This window comes from Zootoca vivipara, chromosome 6 (genome assembly GCF_965207765.1).
Source record: "Zootoca vivipara chromosome 6, rZooViv2.hap1.1, whole genome shotgun sequence".
Taxonomy (NCBI): Eukaryota; Metazoa; Chordata; class Lepidosauria; order Squamata; family Lacertidae; genus Zootoca; species Zootoca vivipara.
Window position 1 is genome coordinate 35,084,596 of NC_142589.1, and position 16,518 is coordinate 35,101,113.

Here is a 16,518-nt window from a genome sequence, read left to right on the forward strand (position 1 = left end):
CAGACAAGAGATAAATTTATCTTTGGCCTTCTGCACACTTATGCATGAATATTAAGTGAGACTGCCTTCCTGTAGAATATGCACATTTATGGGAAAGTAACGCCTACTGAACCAAGTGGGACTTATTAATAAACAGGTATATATGATCAGATATTCAAAACATTACAGAAATAAAGGCAGGTCTTAAGTGGGAGAACCATGAGATGGAAAATTAATGTCTATGCTGTTTGGTTACTGGGAATCATAACTATTCATAATTTGGAAACAGAACACCTTGCAGAGTTCAGATTGTTGGAGGACATAAAGCGTAAAAAAATCACCCATATGAACTGGTGAGATAAAGGATGCCATCTCCTGGCTTCCAGTCTAATGACTGAAACTTCCTCCAAGAACACAACTTTGAGCTCATTTGTCTTACTTTCTTCAAATCCTTCCTTGAAAAGCCACATTTTCTTTGCTGCAACCCTATAGTTCTCATAACATTATCAAATCTAACATTATGCTGCTGAAATATTATTCCACTGCATACACAAGCTTTAATTAGTGCCCCTGGGCAGGTACCCCAGTGTTGGATAAGCACCTGGGAGACCAGGATTCAAATCCCTTCTATATATAAAGGTGTGATATAAATGCAGCCATAGATAGATAGATCGATCTATCTATCTATGGCTACATTTATATCACACCTTTATATATAGAAGAGATAGATAGATAGATAGATAGATAGATAGATAGATAGATAGATAGTCTCTAGCCCAGGCTTCCTCAACCTTGGCCCTCCAGATGTTTTTGGCCTACAACTCCCATGATCCCTAGACAGCAGGACCAGTGGTCAGGGATGATGGGAATTGTAGTCTCAAAACATCTGGAGGACCAAGGTTGAGGAAGCCTGCTCTAGTCCTTCTAGAAAGAAATGGGGCAAAATGTGCCACTATCTTCTAAGTGATTTCAGTGAAATGAGAGTCTTCGTACTTAAGTGTTCCCTCCTATTTAGTAAAGCACCATGATGATGGATGGCATGTTGTAAATAAGAATAATTTTGATATATGCTCACAATAATGTCAAGTGCATGCGTTAACATTGTTCCTTCTAAACTGGGCATATTTTTGAGAGAGAAACAGTATAATTTACTTAAAAAATAAAATCAAAGGTTATATCCAGTGTTAGACCCATTAATATTACTTTACTTGGATACAACTCAGTATCTTTAAATACTAAATAACATACTGATTTTTTAGCTACCCTATTGGTTTCATTTTGCAATAATGCTCTCTCCCAGCAGATGGAGGGTTTTTGTTTTGCTGGTGGGACTAGGTGTTCATTGAACTACACTTGTGGAACTATAATGAGCTTCATTTATTTGCACATTGCCTCAACGCACCAGGAACAGAAAGGAGGCCCCAGAGAGCCTCCAACTATCTATATAGAAAATCAAAGTATTATGACCAGATTGCAGCATAACCCCAAAAGTGCCAGAAATAGCATGAAACCCTAGAAGCGCTTTCATCACTGAAATCCCTATTGATTCACTGCTATTAAGGACCATGTTGGAGAGCAACCTGAAAGCACTGCATTGATTTGTGATATCTGAGCAGATGCCTCACAGCTTTCCAGCTTATGCTAGGTCCCCTTCCCTATAGTAAGACAGCTTCAATGCAGTTTAAAGTGCATGCTTATTTATTTGTGTGTCATTACTGATGTTCTTCCAAACATTAAACTTGCACTATCCAATTTGATCATAATAAGAAATTTTGAAGTTTCTGAACCAAATAAGGGAGACCCCACCCCACCCCCCTTGTCAAAGGGTATTCACAAACAATGGGAGTTGTAGTCCAGGAACACTTGGAGGGGAAGCAAGATTTGAAGTAGAGACTTCAGCCTCAGTCACATTACAGCACATCACCTCTATGCAACATCTTGCTTTAAGTCACTAAACCCTGCTGAGCAAATAAGCAAGTTGAACTGCGGAGGGGGAGGGAAACTGCAATAGGATGAAATTTGGGGTAGCTGCATAAATTGATCAACTTACTGCGATCAGGAAGCAAGTACAAAAAGGCCTATTAAGGTAATGTCCGAGGAACAGCATGAACTTTGAATGGAAGCATGCTAAAAATTTATCTGCCTTGAAGACGAAGACCTAATGAAAACATACAAGTGAGCTGCCATTTGTGTGTGGCAGGTTGCTATGCCAACCCAGTGGTGCCACCAGTTCATAGGAATATAGGAAGGTTATACTGAGTCAGACCATTGGTCCGCCTTGCTTAGTCTTGTCCAGGCATCCCAAAACTTCGGCCCTCCAGATGTTTTGGACTACAATTCCCATCTTCCCTGACCACTGGTCCTGTTAGCTAGGGATCATGGGAGTTGTAGGCCAAAACATCTGGAGGGCTGCAGTTTGGGGATGCCTGGTCTTGTCTATGCTGACAGGGAGTTTTTCCCAGCCCCACCTGGAGACTGAACCTGGGACCTTCTGCATGCAAAGTTGGCGATTTACCACTCAGTTATGGCCCTCCCCTCATTTTTTTTGGTCTGGCATACACAGCATTTGAAATAGCACAGACAAATGGCACTTCTGCTTGCTGAGTTGCTTGAAGAGTGGAGGAGCCTCCCTGCTTTGGCATTTTAAGGTGAGCTGTTGTGGCTTGTTCCAAGGCATCATACTTATGTCTATTGCTCTATTTTTACAAATCTGAAGAAAGCTTATTCTGGGCTACAGGCTCACCATTAGGGACCTAAAGGCATCTAACCGTTTGTATTTCTATTTGCAACCCACCTTGAGCCTCTGGGGACAGGCTGGGCAATAAATCCAGAATCAACACATACCTGACAAGGAGTGTGAGTGTTAGTTTGACATCTTGCTGTTCCTTTGGGCTTCTAAGATGCATGTAGTCATAGTTGATGTAACCTGCACAGACATAATAAAGCCATTCATTAGTTACAAGCGCAGCAGCAAGGTTATAACAAAGCATGAGGTGTCTTCTGTGATGGAATTACAGCACATCTGTAGAAGGCAAAAAACCTGCATTAACGTGGAGGAAAACTTCCATTCTGACCTCTGATTCACTTATCAAGTTAAAAGGCTGCTTTTCTCCTCTGTCCTTGGATAAACACTGAATCTCTAGAAACACTGAATCTCTAGGGAAAAAGTGGGGGGAGGGGAGAGGGGCTTTTCATTTTTCTGAAGAGAGGATAATGTTAATGATAGGCATTATCCACCATCAGCTGTTCAGGAAATCTCAGACTCAAACCATTTGCCCTGCCCAGCTGCTCCATGTTGCTGTCCAGCTGTCTTCTCCTTTCACTTCCATGTTCTTCCAGCAAGGGATTTCACAACTGGGAAACACCCAATATGTGCTGTAGAAGACTATCTATCTAAGAACTTCTACCTGAAGCACAACACGGTCGCTAAATTACTGACTTTGGATTGTAACTTGTGGTTTCATTCTGGGCACAATTTAAAAATGCTGGTATTGACTTTTAAGGTCAGTAAAGACTTGGAACCTGGATACCTAAGATGCCATCTTCTCTTACATGAATCAGTCCAGCCATGATAAACTTCATTGGAAGTCCTTCTCCAAATATCTGGGCATTGTCTCTTCCTCCATGGCTGAACACCCTCCCTAGGGATGCTTACCAGACACCAACATAATGAAGCTTTAGGTGCCAGTTAATAATGATGTTATCTACCATTTGTTTTTCTTTTACTGAATTATGATTTAATTTTACTACTTCTGAGTGGATTTTTGTGTGTCTCTGTGTTTATATTTTGCTGTCTATTTTGCTGTGTGTTTATATTTTGCTGTCTAAATAGCCCCTTTACTATTTATACAGGCAATGCTTTAGGGAAGGTCTTAATTATGTTTATTTTTATATTAACCATAACTGGGAACTTGCCTTGGAAATTTTAGCAAACTGAAAGGTGGGATATCATTCCCTCCATTTATGAAGTTCAGAGGTAGGTGACAGAACTTGCATAGCCAAAACAGCACACATTCACAAGAGAGATATCAGCAAGTTTGCGGAACCATCAGAATTTGTTGAAGTTAAAAACAATAATAAAAAAGGCAGGATCCCAAAACAAACCACTGAGCACTGGCCACACTCAGTGGTCACAGAATGCTGACTAATGATTTGGGGAGGGAGAGAACAGAAAAGCAGGTAGGTGGGGAATAGAATATTGTAGATTACCTGGGACAGTAAACCACTGTACAGTGGTACCTTGGTACTCAAGCGCCTTGGTACTCAAACAACTTGGAACCCAAACACTGCAAACCCAGAAATAAGTGTTCTGGTTTGCGAACTTCTTGGAAGCCGAACATGCTGTTTTGAGTGTCACGCTTCCGATTTGAGTGTTATATTCCATTTTGAGTGTTACGCTGTCTGTTTTTGCTATTTATTTTACATTTCTGTTTTTGCGGCTTTTTTGTTTTGTTTTTGTGGCTGTGTGGAACCCAGTTCAGCTACTGATTGATTGATTGATTGACTGATTGTGTGACTGCGGTACATTGTTTATTGCTTTCATTTTATGGATCAATTGTCTCGTTAGATAGTAAAATTCATGTTAAATTGCTAAATAGTCTTGAACAGATTTTGCATTACTTTCTATGGGAAAGTGTGCCTTGGTTTTGGAACGCTTTGGTTTTGGAATGGCCTTTGGGAACGGATAAAGTTTGAGCACCAAGGTACCACTGTATGGACATTGCAGCATCATATATAGAGGTACCTTCACCTATTATCTCAACTATTAACACATCCCCAGACCATAGCTGCCAAGTTTTCCCTTTTCTCGCGAGGAAGCCTATTCAGCATAAGGGAAAATCCCTTTTAAAAAGGGATAACTTGGCAGCTATGCCCCAGACACAGTGCTTGAGGTTTCATGACCGTAAATTCAATTGGGAAAAATTCTGTCTCTGCAGTCAGATTAGCTCCCCCTTACCCCAAAAAGATTTCTGTTGGCAGAAAAGAAAAATCTACAGGGCCCTAAACGTGGGCACCAGTGACAATATTAGTGAGAATATCCGCATTGACAATGTAAGCAAAGCTGTCACACACAGTTAAGGCATGGTTTCAAAAACGAAAAATGAAAATATCACAGCAAACTGGCTCTGCTAACTACAGAGTCAGCATCTCCTCTCTCAGAAGGCAGGCTGGCCAGTCTTTCATTATACAGGTCTGTAGCCCAGGGGAAGCCCTTCTGCAGGAAAGCAGCAGCTGCAGGAGACTCAATCTACCTATAAGTGCTCAATTAACCCCCTCTTGATTATTTTGTCCAAGTATTCCATGCTCAAGGTCACAGTTGCTCTACTCCGGCTAATGGTAGATTTTCTGCAATTGGATACGCAAAATGATCTTGAAGTAAGATATTTTCCCTGGAAGCTTCCTTTGTACATTGCCAGCTGTATGTTTGGAAAGTCAGGGAATTATTTTCAACTATGCTAGGCTACCTTTCACTTTTTGTATCTCCCAAGTCTCTGACCTTCACAGTTTGTATATGCTTGTGTCTTGCACCCTCTCCTTCCACCCCCTGCGTGATCCATAATCAGTCCTTTAAGATGACTTTAGTTACTCACAAGTAAGTAAGATGAACTGTTCTAGCTGAAAGGGTGAAGGGGCTTGGGAATTCTGCGGGCCCCGCAGGCGCTGCCCGACCCACACGGTGATGCATGATGTCATCCCATCATGGAAAGCGGGCAGAGCAGACCCTGTTCAAACTTGAGGGCCTGTCACAAGTCCATAGCCCCCTTCAGGAGCAAGTCTCAACCATACTGTGTGAAATCATGATGTCACAGAGCCCAGCCATCTCCACTCTGCTTGTGAGGGCAGGGAAAGAGGGCAGACACACATATTCAGCAACAGGCTGGCTGAGAGCAGTCACAATTTGAGAGTTGGACACAAACACACCTAGAAGGGCCTGAGGTTTACGAATGGAAAGATAGGAAGTAATGGTAAAGGGACCCCTGACCATTAGGTCCAGTCGTGACCCGACTCTGCGGTTGTGGCGCTCATCTCGCAGTATTGGCTGAGGGAGCCGGTGTACAGCTTCCAGGTCATGTGGGGCAAGATAGGAACAGACACACAAATCTGAAACTAGTCCTTCTTCCTACATATGCTGAGATTTAGTGAACCCTGGCTTTGGTTAGGATTACACAAGCAAGCCCACAGACACTACCCCCCCTTTACAGTTTTACACACACACACAAAACCCAATCCAGGTTTTGAAAGGCAGTCTCCTGGAGCTTTCTCAATGCTTATGACGTTAATACAAAGCAGTGTGATGTATGTTCCATTAAACTGTATACACATCCAACCACTTTCATTTGAAGAGCTTTCCAAGCACATACAAAAATCTACCTATTCTTTTGCATGCCAGTTACTGGATTGCTTAATCCAGTAGAGAAGGACCAAAGCTTTCAGTAACAAAGTGCCCACTTTGCATGCAGATACAGTCATTGCCTTCTCCAGTCCAAGTGCTTCAGGCCCAAGTACCGTACTTGAAATAACCTCTGCCCAAAACCCTGAAGGGTCAGTCCAATCAGAATAGAAACAATTCAGCTAGATGCACCAATGGTCTAACTCAGTTCCACATGGAGCTGCTTCACATGATTTGTCAGGAGTACCGTTACCAACACCTTTATTAAAACATTAGAGAGAGCTTGGAAGTACGGAGGTACACAGCTAAAGTATTTGACATCAAAGTCCAAGAAACAGCACTTATCACAACTACTTACTAAACTACTGACTCCTATTTCTGGTTAATGAACTTTACTGACAAAGGTTCCCTTCCCCACCTTAACACATAACTTCCTGCTAGGTGGACCAATAGTGTAAGGCAGCTTATGATCCTAAAAGCTGCACAGATATACAGCAGGGACTACAAATTCTTGTAGTACAATAGGGGCCCTCTCTCTACTCTGGTGACTGTGACTGGCTTTAACCTGTTTAAATATTGTATTTTTATAATGCTATAACTTGCCCTGGGATCGCATGGTGAAGGGCAGGTAAGAAATCAAAATAACAACAAAACAAGTTGTGGTTGCCTACTCCAAAATGATTATCAAAGCTTCATGTTCTTATTTGTTTTACAATTTGCTTAAATCATCTGAAATGTGAGGACCTTAAAGAGAGAGGTTGTATTGAGCAGTGATGGTGGTGGGGAGCCAATTGAGGAGTTAGGTGGAGTACATGCAGTTTCCTGACAGTATGTCCTACCAAGTTCAATCCCTTGTCACAGAAAAGAAAAAAAAGGAGTGAGAGGAACCATAGACTGCTGAGAGGGAAATATCATCTCTCTACCAGATATTCTTGAAAGCCAATACTAGTCACAGCAGAAAATGCTGTTGTAGATGGACCATCAGTCTGACTCAATATAAAGAAACATAATGAGCAGTGTCTCTTAAAACCAAGCATAATGAATTAAATCAATGACAATGTTCCTTGATTTCTTTGGTACAAAGACAGCAGCCAACAAAAGCATCAGCACCTGGCTCTCAATGTGAGTTTTTCTGTACAGTACAAGGTGAATGAAATTATTTTAGCAGACATATCAGAACAGAAAGCCAATTATCCCAGACATTGGGTTGGTTAAAAACATTTTCTCTCAAACTTGGTCTTACAATCATGGAGGGACACAAAGCCATGGCTGGAAAAAAAGGAGAAAACCTATTCTCATTTACAGGACTAGGTCACTGGCAGTCCTGAAAAATGAATGCTAATGGTTAAGGATTTCACCTTTATGCCAGGAGGAAAAATGTAAGCCTCTGTATTAAACTGCTGAGACAAGAACAAAGATAACAGCATGATGGGAAAATCCTGATCAACAGGGAAACCAGGACCAATTTCTCATAGAGATAGCAAGCCAGTGTCTAGACTACACCACATCAGCCTGTAAGTGGTGACTTGAAAGCAAACCATCAAATCATGTGCTCTTAAAAAAAAAAGCAATTATGTCAGGGAAACAGCAGGGTTCCTGATTTCCTGGTCTTCTATGTGGATGGATTTTTAAATACATATATACATATACATATACATATAGGAACATTCATTCAAGTGCATCCCCCCTGAGGCAACGCAGTTCAGGCAAACATATGTTCGGACTACCTCAGTGAGCCCTAGACGAAGCATGGTACAGCTTTTGCTGTGGGATGGAACAGTTATTCAAGGGCTGCAATCTCGTACACATTAATTGGGAATACAGTACCTCCAAGTACAGGATAGGGCTACAAAGATGGGATAGGGTTGAAAAGTGGGAGAAACACAAAGTAACAAAGTATTGAAGAGTAGAAGGCAATAACAGCTGATTTTATCCATGGCAGTTTGTAGGGGTGGGGGTGAAATACAAGCTATCAGTTGTCAGATGGCGATGAAAAGTGTGGTCAAGTAGAGGTAATTTTCAAATGCACAAATAAGACTGGGAGGGGTTTACAATTAGCCAGCTGGAAGAGAGAAAAGGTGTTAGCGCTGTTGGTTTAGGACTGGAGAGACCCAGGTTCAAATTCCCATTCAGGCATACAGGTGCTAGTCATGACCTCAGCCTAATCTACCTCAAGGGTTAGTGAGGATAAGAATGGTAAAGAGAACCAAGCGAACCTTGGCAGAAAGGTGTGATTTAGGTAAATAAGCATAAATATTCAAGCAAACTAATTAAGTACAGCAGAACCTCGGGTTACGTACCACCCTCCTTACGAATGCTTCAGGTAACGAGCTCCGCTAACCCAGAAGTAGGTGCTCCTGGTAGCGAACTTTACCCTGGGATGTGAGCGGAAGTCGCACGCGGGCAGCGGGAGGCCCCATCAGCGAAAGGACGCCTCAGGTTAAGAACCGTTTCGGGTTAAGAAGGGACCTCTGGAACGAATTAAGTTCGTAACCGGAGGTACCACTGTACTTGGTACTTTAGTTTTTAAACTAAAGTATTTTAAACATCAATTTTATTATATCTATTGCATTTCTATCACAACTTTTTCTCCAATGATCTCAAGGTGGCGTATATGGTTCTCCACCTCCTCATTTAATCCCCACAACAACTCTGTGAGGTGACCCAAGGTCACTCAATGAGCTTCATGGCTGATTTCCTAGGTCCTAGTCTAAGACTAACGCACTACACAACACTGACTCCACTGTTTCTGAAAGGAGCTTATCACAAACCACCTCTCACCAATTTCCCCAAGATGGTGACTACTAGATGTTGTTGAACTCCAGCACTGTCAGCCCCAATCAGTGTGGTCAATGGTTAGGGATGGGAGCTAAAAGCCCAACATCCCAGCTTGGGGAGGGCTGCTCCAGCTTAAATGTGCTATATGGCAGCACAGTTGTGGGCCTTCTCAGTGGCGGCACCACATTAATAAACTTCTTTTCTGAAATACTGGTAGTGTGAACTCTTGATTGGTATTTTTGGCACCAAGCAATGTCTGCCCTGGAGTTTGTTGGGAATGAGCACTGGCACTGGGTGTTGTGGTGTTTCTCTGTCCATGCCGGCTGCAAGTTTAAATTGCTATTTCTTTGATATAGTTTCAGTTTTGATTGCATTCCCCTCCATGGAGTCGCTTTAGCGATGGCAGCACAGGCCAAATAAATAAATATTCCAAATAAATACTGTAAACCAAATCTACATCACAGAGCCATGAGAGAAGCGTGGTTGGGGGGAGGTACAGTTTGTGGGGCAGAGGAACATGGGTGGGGGGGAGAGAACTGGTGACATGCTTGGTAGGCGTGGTCTAAAGAGGAAGGAGGGGTTGAAAAGGGCGTGGCTTGGGATAACAGAGGCGTGGTTTAGAGTGGGGACATCCGAATAGGCGTGGCTTAGAACAAGGGCGTGGCTTGCTTATCTCTCTTTCTCCCTGCCCCTCCCTCACAGACTCACCGTCGCTTCGGTCCCTTCAGGGCTTTGCCGACGACAACCCAGGATGATGAGGGCGGCGGCGGCGGCGGCGGCAGCAGCAGCAGCCTCGCATTCCAAGGCCCGGCCCATCCCGGGGAGAGAGGAGCCCTTCTGCTCGCGGCCCGCCGAAGGGAGGTTGGCAGGCCGTGTGTGTCCGCCGTTACCGCTGTTGTGAGGGGAACGGGGCGAGCGCGAGCTTGGGAAGCCAGCCCGGCGCACTGCGCATGCGCCTCGTCGCGCGGCTTAGGCCCAGCCCCTGAGGGGTGGGGAGGGAAGATTGCTGTGCGCATGCGTAGAGCGATGGGTTCCAAAGGGCACAAGAGAAAGCAGAAAAAAATTAGGGCACTGCAGCGACTCTAGAAGTCTTGTAAGCAAGCCTCTTTTCCTGTTCTCCCATTAATCGAAAATGCCGGGGAGGAAGGAGAAGTAGCAGCGCGGGAGCTGCGGAGCATACAGGACATCTCGTTTTGTTTTGTTTTGCTCTCAATCGGGATTACGTCGCTGCCCCGCACATGGCAGCTGTCGAATGGAAACTCGAAGTGAGGGGTGATGGGCAGCGCTCCTGGAAAGGCCCGGATTCCTCGTTGCGCTTGCGCAGTGCATAAAACGTGCCTGCTCTGCTGTTTTTTCATGCTTTCTCCTGGGAAGTTTTTAACCTGTGACCTTTGTCGTGATTGTAATTAATTGCTGCGATCGGCCTTCATTAGAATCTGGGGGCTCAGCCTCACTTCCAAAGCCTGCTTCTCTAGGCTAGGCTTCATCTCTGGAGAAATCATCTCCAAATCCAAGAAGGATAGGATTGCAACTTTATTTAATTACAATTACCGGTAAATAAAATAATTTCTTTTAATACAGTTTAATGTGCATTCATTCATTCACACACACACACACACGTGCCATTTATGACTCCCCGTAAAATAATCTCGAAGTGATTTCACATTAAAGCATTAATAAAATTTGCACAATAAAAGCAATCAGAAACATTAAAACCATTTAAAATCACTTTCATATGTATTTTTAAAGGTTCATATGTAATATAGATACAGACTGGAATAAATTCCCTGCTTTTGTTGCCATTTTTCTTCTGAAAATGAATCTAAAAAGAGCTGCAAAATCAAAACAAGCACTAAACCAATTAAGCAATACTAGATAAAACAGAATGAAATGACACAATCTATTCCCAGAGCATCCTACAATAATTTTCTTGCAAATACCTTGGTATTCAAGTGACTCAGATTTTAAAAGAGGCAAAGTAGACGTAGGGTTGGATCTGAGCATATATACAACAAACCTGTAAAAGTCCCAAGATAGCCTCACTCAATTTAGTGGGAGCCCGGGGCAATGTACACACAACAACCTTGTGAGGTAGGATGAGGCTGTGGTAAGTACCTGCCTCAAGGTCAGCCTGTGGACATCATGGCTGAGGGGGGATTTAAACCTGGGTTTCCATGCGGTTGTTCTGACACCTTAACAACCATAACACCCACACTGGCTCTCTACTCAGCTGGCTGTCAAGAAATAAAGAATAGCCAAGGAATGAGAAAACATATCAAGAAAGGGCCTTGGCGTTTCATTTAAATGCAAAAAAGAAAGAAGCCTGACATCCATTTTCCAAACTCCTCACTGCAGTATCTCATCCCTGTGCAGGTTTACTTGGCAATAAGTCCCACTGTATTCAAAAGGCTTTATTCCCAGGTAAATAACCATAGGACTGCAGGCTGAAATAATTCCCTGGTTCTATTTTCCCCATAATCCATTGATCTTTATTTGGCCACCAGGTGGTGCATTTAATTCAAAGGCCCATGCTGGAAAGGTGTTACAGTATTTCAGTTATTCCAGTGTGTTATTTCAGCCCTCTGGGAGCTGATTCAGACTGGTCCAAGGTCACCTAGTGAATTTCATGGCAGAGTGAGGATTTGAACTCTGGTCTCCCAGTTCCTAGTCTGACACTATCACCATGCTGCACTGGATCTCTGTTGGAACAGGGCTTAAAATGGAAGGTGGATGCAGCCACCAGGCAATAGCTCCTCAGTGGCAGCATAAAGAGGAATTATTGTGGGATGGTATTCGGACAGTCATATTTCCAGGATGGATAACATATTCATTGCTTTCCTTCTAACAACATTTGTAAAACTTGGCCATTTGTGTCTGATAGAGCACAGCTGCATGGCTCAGCTGGGATCCAGATGTTCCTGAATATCTTTACATCTGCTGCTCTCAGATTGGTCTTCCTTTGCCTGGCAAGAGAATATAAATGAAAACAATCTTCTCATCCTGCTTCTCACTCTCACACTCTTTCACCCATTCCCTCCCAAAGTGGTGATTTTAAAATATAAATATATGGGCAGGATTCATTGAGGAAATTAAAGAGCATGAAAATAAAGAAATCTCTGACTCCTTCCAGATGGGTGTCTCCTACAGCTACCCAATAATTGCTCTTTTGTTGTAAGCTGTGAGTAGATTTGCAAGTGACTTTCCACACTGTTGGGAGGTGGGTGGGTTGTTTTTTAGTTTTTAATTATGGTTCTTCTGATCCTGCAGCACATATGAGGCTTGTTGCCCATTTTTAGAGCAAGAAAATGTGTTGAAACTGTAGAAAAGCCCAGGTTGTGCTTGCAGTGGCACAGGATGCTTTGAAAACAGACTTCCAGCCCAGCAGCATTCCCTTGTATGCCTATGTGACTACACTGCAGCAGCTGTGGTGCAACCAGGCTTGAATTAGTGATACCAGACTGACCATGAACTCATTGGGATTGGTGGCTTCTTTGGGACAATTTCCAAAGATCATTGCAACCTTACTTACATAGGAAGCTGCTTTAGACTGAGTCAGACCATTTGCAGGTTATGGTGGAGCCCAGGGAGACTCAACCGTCTACAACCTTTCAAGCATTCAAAATGTTTTCAATGTATTTTTCCAACAAGATTCACAACAGCCCTGGTAGCAAGTACTGACCCACGTTGCCAATGATGGATTGAGAGTGAGAGAGATTGTGTGTGTGTTTATTGAGGCCACCAAAATATTCAAAACAGGATCTATTTCTGGCCTTGCCCTCTACATTGGAGGTGGCCACCCAATAATTGCTCTCTGTTGCTGCAGCTTTTATTCACAGTGCTTGGTGGGTAGAAGGGCATCACCCTTTGGCCAGTAGCCAAGTGGTCTTCCACCTGCTTGAGACATGAGGCAGGTGGCTCCAGAACCCAGAGCCTCACTACCATCTCTTTTTCTTAGTTTTTGCCAGTAGTGTAGTGATTGAGTATCTTGAATGTCAAGCAAGTAAGGGAGAGCAGATCATAAGATTTAAAGAGCTGGGCATGCAGCACAAACTCTTAGCCATGGGGTCATTTATTTAGGGCAGCAACGTAGAGAACTGGAGGCTGGTCGATGCCTAAGGGTAGGAAATCTGCTGCAGAACAATTTCAACATTCACAGTCTCTCTTGCTCAATAGCAAAGCATTGTTTACACTAGCAATGGGGAACGTGGTTTTCCAGATGTTGCCAGACTCCAACTCCCATCATCCCTGACCATTAGGCACATTTGTTGGGGATGATGAGAGTTGGAGTCTAACAAAGTCTTAGAGGCCACCCTAATTTATGGAGTTACGACAGAGTTATTCAAATGTGGGTGTCCAGGTGTCTCATTATCCAGATTAGCCAATGGTCGGCAATTATGGAAGTTGTTAGTCCAACAGCTTCTGGACACCCAAGGTGGAAGAAGGCTGGTTTAGAATAGAGGTGCTTTGGGACCCTCATGCAGCCTTTGAGTGGCTGAGAATAATAAATAATAAATAATAATAAATACTTTATTGTCACTGCATACCACACCGTAATGCAGTATGAGAGGACACTTTCTATCGTGGTCCGATAATTGGCTGCCTTTTAATAATCAAGATTCTATTCTGGGAAAAGCCAGTTCTGTAATCCAAATAATTTGTACAAAGCCTATTAGCTTTCAGACACAATTGTTTGTGGGTTCCATTTTCATTTATAGAATTATAGAAACATAGCATTGCAGAGTTTGGGAGGGGCCCTGAGGATCATCTAGTCCAGGGGTCAGCAACCTTCTTCAGCCGTGGGCCGATCCAGCCGTGGACCTTGTGGGGGGCCAGACTATTTTTTTGGGGGGGAATGAACGAATTCCTATGCCCCACAAATAACCCAGAGATGCATTTTAAATAAAAGCACACATTCTACTCATGTAAAAACATGCTGATTCCTGGACCGTCCGCGAGTCAGATTCAGAAGGTGATTGGGCCGCATCCGGCCCCCGGGCCTTAGGTTGCCTACCCCTGATCTAGTCCAACTCCCTGCAATGTCAGCACACGACCCCCACCCAATTTGAAAACATACTTACAGTATTTGAAGGAAGCTCATTCTTAAATAATAGGCTATCCTTTTTGGAAGATTCAGAGTGACCTCTAGTGGCTGAAAACAACATAAATACTATTCCCCTCAAAAAACACAATTGAAGGTGTACAAACGACCAAAACTAAGAGAGAGTGGGATGTCTTGATGCTCTGAAAGAGTCGATGCAGCGCCATTTCTTTTCCCCACTCTTCCTGATGAAATCTAGTGCAGCCTTTCCGCCAACATACATGTTTGGACTGAAACTCCCATCATTCCTGACCATTGGCGTTGCTAGCTGGGATTAATGGCAGTTGGGCAGTGCCAAAATCTCGAGGTTGGCAGATTGGGAAAAGCTGGTTTTGTGTAACATATGATATAATTGTGCTGGTTCTTTCCCCACCCCTCCCACCATGCAATGCTGCAGATCGGAGCACCAGAAGATAGGCTTGCTCCTTCTCCTATGTGACAGAGCTTCAGGTACAGTGGTACCTTGGGTTACAAACTTAATTCATTCTGGAGGTCCGTTCTTAACCTGATACCGTTCTTAACCTGAGGTACCACTTTAGCTAATGGGGCCTCCCGCTGCCGCCGCACGATTTCTGTTCTCATCCTGAGGTAAAGTTCTTAACCCGAGGTACTACTTCCAAGTTAGCGGAGTCTGTAACCCAAAGTGTTTGTAACCCAAGGTACCACTGTATTTGAAGATGGCTATCATATCATCTCTCAGTCTTTTCTTTTCCAAGCTAAACATACTCAGCTCCCTCAACTGTTCCTCATAAGTCTTGCTTTCCAGACCCTTAATCATCTTGGTCACCTTCCCCTGTGCACACTTCAGCTCATAGTGAATGATAGTGCCCTGAACTGGACACAGTACTCCAGGTGGGATCTGCCCAAGGTAGAGTACTGTTACTTCCCTTGATCTGGACACTATACTTCTGTTGATGCAGCCTGGAATTGCATTAGCTTCTTTTGCTGCTGCATCACACTGTTGATTCGTGTTAAGCTTGAGGTCTACTAAGATCCCTAGATCATTTCCTAACTTACGACGGATGTATAAAAAAAGTTGTGTCAGTAATGAGTTCTTTAACTTCATTTTCCTCCAACCAACATGCTACCCATCCCTTCCACTTGGTTTACTTTATTTTCTTTTAAATAGGTAGAAGCTAACCATTGCAAAGGATAAGGAGTGCTTTGCCACCAGCTGTTAACACTAAAAAGAGGTGTTTTGATGCTCCAAATTTGGGAAATAAATTCTCTTTTGTTCCCTCCATTTATTTATTTTATTTACAGTGTCATTTCAAACATATTTTCAAGGGGGAAAGCAGCCTGCACAAATCCAGTGCATCTGAAGTTCATTCTAATACAGCCGTAAAGTTTCACGATGTACATTAAATCATGAGGAGCAGGAAGAGCTAAACCGGCAGCAAAGCTCTGAAACTGTCAGGCTCCCTTACCGGAGCTGTTTCCCCAAGGGAGCCATTTATGTAACAAACGTTTAAAATCTAGTTGTAAATGATGGCAGGACAAGGAAAGTGCTTTGCTCAGTTTACAAGGGGATTTTTCTTTCATTTTTCTTCTTCTTTTTTTTTAAAGTACACTTTGTTGACAAATGCTCTTTCCCCTATGCTTAAGGGAGAGATTAAATTTTCTTGGTTTTTAGGTAGGGCCTCTCAAAGACAGTTCTGCCGTAATAATGGAAGATGGAATTATTTTGGCAAATTCAGTGAATGCCATCTGCCCTGAGTTGCAACCATGGCAAGAGGGTCCCCTGATGACTTAGGAAAGGGCTGCTGTAGAGCATCTGCATTGCATGCAGAATGTCCCAGGTTCAATCCCAGGCTATTCTAAGGCTGGGTAGACTAACGATGTGGGCACTAAGGGGAACAGCCAGGTATTTTGATATCCCTCTGATTTGCTCTTCGGCAAGTCTAACGTGCCAGTTTCTCATCCTGCCAAAAGATGGTGCTGTTTCCTAGAGCTGGGAGAAGTACCTAGCCTAGGAGGAACATAGGAGGAACATAGCCTTGTACCGATGAATGGTTCATCTAGCTCAGCATTGTCTACACTGACAGGCAGCAGCTCTACAGCAGTTTTTCCACAGCTTCCCTGGAGATACTGAGCTATGGCCCTTCCTGGTAAAGTGGTGGGACATGACACCTAATGCCTTTAACATTCAAGGGCATTGTTGATTTGCCCTTGCCTTGGACATCATTAAAGAAGAAGATTGCTACGCACATTTCTTAGAAAATCCATGTTCCTTGCTCTGTGCCATTCTGATAGGGATGCACCCAACTTTCAA

At 43.3% G+C, this 16,518-nt stretch overlaps 1 protein-coding gene across 1 annotated transcript in view; it reads right to left on the reverse strand.

The window, feature by feature from the left end:
• The window catches only part of ZDHHC7 (zDHHC palmitoyltransferase 7), a 29,160-nt gene extending 19,035 nt beyond the window's left edge, over positions 1-10,125 (reverse strand). Inside the window, exons 1-2 of the mRNA XM_035119657.3 lie at positions 9,857-10,125; positions 2,824-2,905 (exon numbers count right to left, since the gene is read on the reverse strand). The gene's annotated coding sequence lies outside the window, so the exon portion shown is untranslated. The remainder of the gene's footprint in view (positions 1-2,823; positions 2,906-9,856) is intronic.
• Positions 10,126-16,518: the final 6,393 nt, after the last annotated feature.